Genomic DNA, 6,251 nt, shown 5'->3' with positions numbered 1-6,251 from the left:
CTTTTGTAGTTGTCCCACAGTTCTTGGATCTTCTGTTCCGTTTTTTGGTCTTTTTTTCTCTTTGCCTTTCAGTTTTGGAAGTCTCTATCATCACTCTCAGAGGTTCCTTCCTCAGCCCTGTCCAGTCTACTAGTGAGCCTATCAAAGGCATTCTCTATTTTTATTACAGTGTTCTTGATTTCTAGCATTTCTTTTTGATTTTTTCTTAGAATTTCCATCTCTCTGCTTACATGATCCATTTGTCTTGCACGTTGTCTACTTTTTTCCATTAGAGCCCTTATCATGTTAATCATACTGTTTTAAATTCAATATCTGCTAATTTCAACACCCCTGCAATGTATGAGTGTGGTTCTGATGCTTGCTCTGGCTCTTCAAACTGCCTTTTGCCTTTCAGTGTGCCTTGTAATTTTTTTGTTGAAAGCTGGACATGATATACTGGGTAGAAGGAATGGCACTAAAGAGACCTTTGGTGATGTGATGGTGAGGTGTAGGGGTAGGGGAGGTGTTCTGTGGTCCTGTGATTAGGTCTCAGGCTTTCCGTGAGGCTGTGCTCCTTGGCTGTGAACTTTGCAAGTGCCTCTCAGTCCCAGCCCTCTTAAGTGGGGTGGGGGACTTAGGAGGGACTGGAGGGAGCTAGAGTTGGGTGTTTCCCTTCCCCTGGGCTAGTTAGGCTCTGACAAAAACCCAATAGGTTCGGCTCTGGCAAGGTAGTTTCTCTTGAGGGCAGGCCTTGTTAAGAAGAATAGAATGCTCTGGCATTTTTCAAAACAGCCAGTTTCCCCCTCCTCCTACAGGAAGCATGAGTGGATTTTTCTCTGACCTTCACTGTGAGAACCTGGTCAAGCCTCTGGAGGCAAAACTCACACCAATGTGGGGACCCCCTAAGGCTGGGTCCCCCTGGAGTTTTTATGTCACAGACGGGTCCACACTGAGCCTCTAGCAATTCATCAATTATAGTTCAGGTTTTCCAGCCCCAGCACTGGTTCCTGTGGAGGTTTCTACTCAAGCGTTTCTGCTTCAGTAATTGTGATTCTCGCTATCTGCATGTCTCTCCAATGCTGGGAGCAGCAATTTGTCCTGTGACCTCACTTCTTTTATGAATCTAAGAAGAGTTGTTAATTTTTCAGTTTGTTCAGCTTTTCACCTGTTAGAATGGAGTGGTGACTTCCAAACTCCTTTTATGCTGGACTGGAAACTGGAAGTCTCAGAAATGTATTTTTAAAGTGTCTGTAGACATCCTTACAAGATGTGAACATTGTTAACAATCTTGATGCACTTCCATGTATATGCATATAGATACATATTGTGTGTGCATATCATTTCTACATACATATACAATATATACTACTGCTTTCACAGAATTTTACTGAAGTTTGTACAGCTTTGTATTGCGATTTCATACTTCATTCCCATTTGTATTTTTCTATGTCATTAAATAATCTCGTTAACAGGAGTTAACATTCAATTATCTAGGTGTAACTAAAAGATGAGGCATGGTAGAAAACTCATCTGTGACATCAAGGAAAGTTGGCTATGAAAAAAGGGTCAATTATCCATGAAATTTTAAGATGACATAAAATTATTTTAGTTCAGTTAAATAGTACATATTGAATACTCTGGCCCTGTCATCTGCATTGAGGATACAGACATGAAGAGAACATAGAGTTTGGCTTGAGGGGCATATACCTAGTTAAGGAGAAGACTGAAAAAGAGAGAATGATAACAAAAATGGTAAGTGCCTGGGTATACATGTGTATATATGGTATCCAGATGGACAGGATATTTGGGGATGAAAGGACAAGCACTTCACCCAGCTGGGGTGGCTTCCTTAAGTTGGGAACACATGAGCTGAGTTTTTTTTGTGTGTGTACACATTTAGTTTTATTATAACAAAGCAACTTGTACACTTTTAACGTTTAAAATTGAGCATCATCTTTCCTTTCCAGTGAAACAAAAAGAAAAATTTAAAAATAAACAGGAACAAAATTACAATAAAGAATGTCAATTGCAAATAAGATCCTACAGGTTCTGCTGATTCACCCATTGAGTGGCAGGGCTCAAGTCATCATTAGGAGAGAATTTTATTTTAAAAATGTCATCTTAAACTGCAAGGATGTCCGTTAAACATCACAATTAAACAAGCCAAAGGAGAAGCCGTGTTGTCAAAATGCCCACTTAACCCACCCAAACATCTCAAACCCACCCTTTGCTGACCTTCTATAACCCCATTTTTAAAGTTTTTTTTTCTTTTTTTAAATAAGAGAAAGTAGACAGCTACACGTTGGTAAATGCTAACTGTCCATATTCACATAGAGACACAGTGTAATCTCTGAGCCCAGTATACAGAGAAAGGAGGGAAAAAGCTAGAATTCTATGCACTACGACACAGGGGCCTAGCACCCTCCAGCTTCCAGCAGAGCTAAAGGAGCAGAAGGTTTTTCTTTTTTCCCACAGAGCATGGTGGTGTTGATTCCATAAAGTTTTTGTTGAGACAGGAAGGGATAAAAATGAATTTGGAACAGAAAGGGGTAGAGATTCTTTTCCCACTGAATTCTGCTCAAGGTATTTCCCCCCCCAAATAAGTTGTGAGCCATGGTATAAAGGAGAAAAGAGACCTCACAAATAGGGCAACTGAGCACAAGAGGAGAAGGAGAAAAAAAAAAAAAAAAGACTGCAACTTGCTCCCAGGGACTGGAGAAAATTAAAAAAGGAAGGTTGGAATCCATCAGTGTTCCATTAGTCATCTTCTCCTTCATCTTCCTCTCCTTCCTCCCCCTCATCATCATCTGCATCTTCTTCACCTTCATCCTCATCCCCTTCTTCATCAATATCTTCCAATCCTTCTTCCTCTTCATCATCATCATCATCTTCTTCTCCTTCCCCTTCCTCATCATCCATGTCCGGAACCAAGTAGTACTGTAATGGATTTGGCCAAATATCATCTTTGATGACCTCTCCTAACTCATCTGCACCTGCATCAGAATGATCGGTAAACCAGGTGAAGAAGCTTTCTGGGTCCTCATGCTGTCTCTTCCTGCTGGCTTTATTCTGCGCTTGACTTGAACGTTTTGTCAAATCCTTTCCGGATTTCCATTTGATTTCAGTGGACTTTAAAGATGGATCACCACTCTCATTCAGATGAAATTCTTTGGAGAGAACTTTATTTTCAAAGTAAGGGTTTTCGTCAAAATAAAAATCTGTTCTGTAACCTGATTTAATATCTTCAAATTCTGTCACTTCGACTCTTGTCAAATAACGCAGCGCCCTCCCCAAGCAGTACAGACACTTGTGGATGGTTAGCAAACGTTGCTCCCCCCAAATTTGGGATATTGGCGATCAATTCCGACCTCTTCTGAAAAAATGGTTGGCGGAGTTTGTTATATTTCTGTTCTACTTTCAAAATCTCCTCACTGGCTTGTTCGCTAAGTCTGTCTATTTCATTTTGTACTTCATTAATATGTTCAATTGCTTCTTGTTGTTCTTTTTCTGAGGTCTCCTCGGCCCCGTCGTGGTTGGAGTTGAGCACCCTTTTACTGACTTTGGCCGCGAGCGCCGACACGGTGTTGCTCCGCGGTCGAGGGGGCGGGGGGAGCGAGGAGGGGAGAGAAGGGAAGGCGAAGGGGGCGTGCCGCGGCTTCCCCTCACGCCACACGCGCGGGCGCCCGCTCCGTCCGGCCGCCTCCTCCCCGCGCTCGCTCGCTCGCTCGCTTTCCCTCCCCCTGGCTCGCGCGCGCTGCCCTCGCGGCCTGACGACCAGGGAGGGGCTGAGGCTGCGTGCTGGGCTCCCGCTTACTGAGGGGAGGCGGCGGCGGGCAGGTAGGCGGCTCTGCTCCCTCACTCACGCTCCGCGCTCCAGCTCGCGGCTCCAGCTCCCCGAGCCGCCTCCTCCTCCGCTTCCTCCTCACGCCGAGGGGCGGGCGGCAGAGCCATGAGCTGAGTTTTTAACGCTGATAAGTATTCAGCCAGATGAAGGGAGTCTTAACGGAGTTAACGAGCTGGAGGCATGGAACCAGGCAGGGTACTGGATGGCAGTACCATGAAGATTGACGGGGCACTGACAGACGAAAAGTTAAGAACTGGGTTAGTAGGAGTTATTATTTTCATTTTGGGCTCAAAGTCTTGTGTTTTCCTGAAAAGAGAATAGAAACTCATGGTTATAATTCTATGTAAAAGCATAGTCCACTGCATGTCAGTCCCTGGTGAAGCCAAGCCTTACCAATCAGACTACGGTCCAGGAATCCTCTTTTAGAAGGTATGGGACAAGGGTCAGTTTTTTTTTTTTTGTTTTGTTTTTTTCCGGTACGCGGGCCTCTCACTGTTGTGGCCTCTCCCGTTGCGGAGCACCGGCTCCGGAAGCGCAGGCTCAGCGGCCATGGCTCACGGGCCCAGCCGCTCCGCAGCATGTGGGATCTTCCCGGACCGGGGCACGAACCCGCGGTCCCCGCATCGGTAGGCGGACTCTCAACCACTGCGCCACCAGGGAAGCCCACAAGGGTCAGTTTTTATAGGATTTTCATGAAACGTAGAATTTAAAATGAAAGTTTTGTACTTGAAGAAGATAAATTTCATTTATCTGAAAAATTTATTTACCTGGCTTCCGTAGAAACAGAGCTTTCATTTTCTTAAAATTAGAAAAATGTTGTATAACAGTAAATATTGAACATAACCTCAATATACAAAATGCGAGCATCTCTGCTTGAAACAAGGGTGTGTGTGTATGTGTGTGCGTGCGTGTGCGTGTACCGAAGCGTCCAGAACTCAAGTGATGTAGCGTGTCCTTTACCTGGAGGACTAGAGTTACAGAACACAGTTTACAGAGTATTGACTTAGAACAGAGAACTATGAGAGATGAAGGAACTTACAGATGATTTAATGAATTGTCCAGACACTTCATGTTAGAAATAAGAATTCTAAGAGTTGGCAAGGCATTGTAACTTTTTTTTTCCCCGGGGAATGAGACCAAATGATGTGTCAGGCACTTCTAAAAATTCTGATGACTTAATTTCACCACATGCTTTCTTTTCCCCAGAAAGGAACTTGACATAATGGGACCATCTTGGGCCTCAATTCAGGACATTTAATAAAATACCAAGTATAAAATTTGTTATTTTTGGAGCACTTTCTGTATATCCTATACTGTGAAAGCATTTTCTATTCATTATCTTAAATTTTTAAAAGATTGTGATAAAATACATATAACAAATTTTTCATCGTAACCACCTTTAAGTATACAGTTTAACAGCATTAGGTAATTCACGTTGTTGTGCAACCATCACCACCATCCATCTCCAGAGCTCTTATTATCTTGCAAAACTGAAACTCGGTACCCATTAAGGAACAACTCCCATTCCCCTCCTGCCAGCCCCTGGCAACCACCATTCCACTTTCTGTCTCTATGAACTTGACTACTCTTGGTACTTTATATAACTGGAATTATACAGTATCTGTCCTTTAGTGGCTGGCTTATTCCACTTAGCATAATATCCTCCAAGTTCATCCATGTCGCAGCATGTATCAGAATTCCCTTCTTTTTAAGGCTGGATAATATTCCATTGTACGTATATACCACCTTTTGCTTATCCATTCATCTGTCGATGAACGCTTGGGTTGCTTCCTGCTCTTGGCTATTGTGAATAATGTTGCTATAAACATGTATTTAAAAACATCTCTTTAAGTCCCTGTTTCTAAGTTTTTAGGCATATACTCATAAATGGAATTTCTGGATCAAACGGTAATTCTATTTTTAATTTTTTAGAGAACAACCTTACTGTTTTTCATAGCAACAGCACCGTTGTACATTTTCACCAATAGTGCACAGCAGTTCCAGCTTCTCTACATCCTTGCCAACGCTTGGTATTTTGTTTCATTTTGAAAATAATAGCCATCCTAATGGGTGTGCTGTGGTATCTTATTGTGGTTTTGATTTGCACTTCTCTAGTGATTAGTGATGTTGAGCACCTTTTCATGTGCTTACTGACATTTGTATGTTTTCTTTGGAGAAATACCAATTCAAGTCCTTTGTCCATTTTTCAGTTGGGCTGCTTTTGTGGTTGTTATTGTTGAGTTGTAAGGGTTCTTCATGTATTCTTGATACTAACCCTTTATGAAACAGATCACTTGCAAATATTTTCTCCCGTTCTCTGGGTTGCCTTTCCACTCTGTTGATTGTGTCCTTTGATGCACAGAAGGTTTTAATTTGATGTAGTCCAGTTAATCTTTTTTTTTTTTTTTTGCTTTTGTTGCTTTGTTCT

The 6,251-nt window shown here is 42.5% G+C and overlaps 1 pseudogene; it reads right to left on the bottom strand.

Annotated features, from left to right (window-relative positions):
• Window positions 1-2,590: 2,590 nt before the first annotated feature.
• On the bottom strand, window positions 2,591-3,930 carry LOC132528658 (protein SET-like; annotated as a pseudogene).
• Between the last annotated feature and the right edge of the window lie 2,321 nt (window positions 3,931-6,251).

The sequence above is a fragment of the Lagenorhynchus albirostris genome, chromosome 1 (assembly GCF_949774975.1).
Source record: "Lagenorhynchus albirostris chromosome 1, mLagAlb1.1, whole genome shotgun sequence".
Lineage (NCBI taxonomy): Eukaryota > Metazoa > Chordata > Mammalia > Artiodactyla > Delphinidae > Lagenorhynchus > Lagenorhynchus albirostris.
The sequence above is the reverse complement of the archived record's forward strand: the minus strand, read 5'-3'. Positions and strand labels throughout refer to the sequence as shown.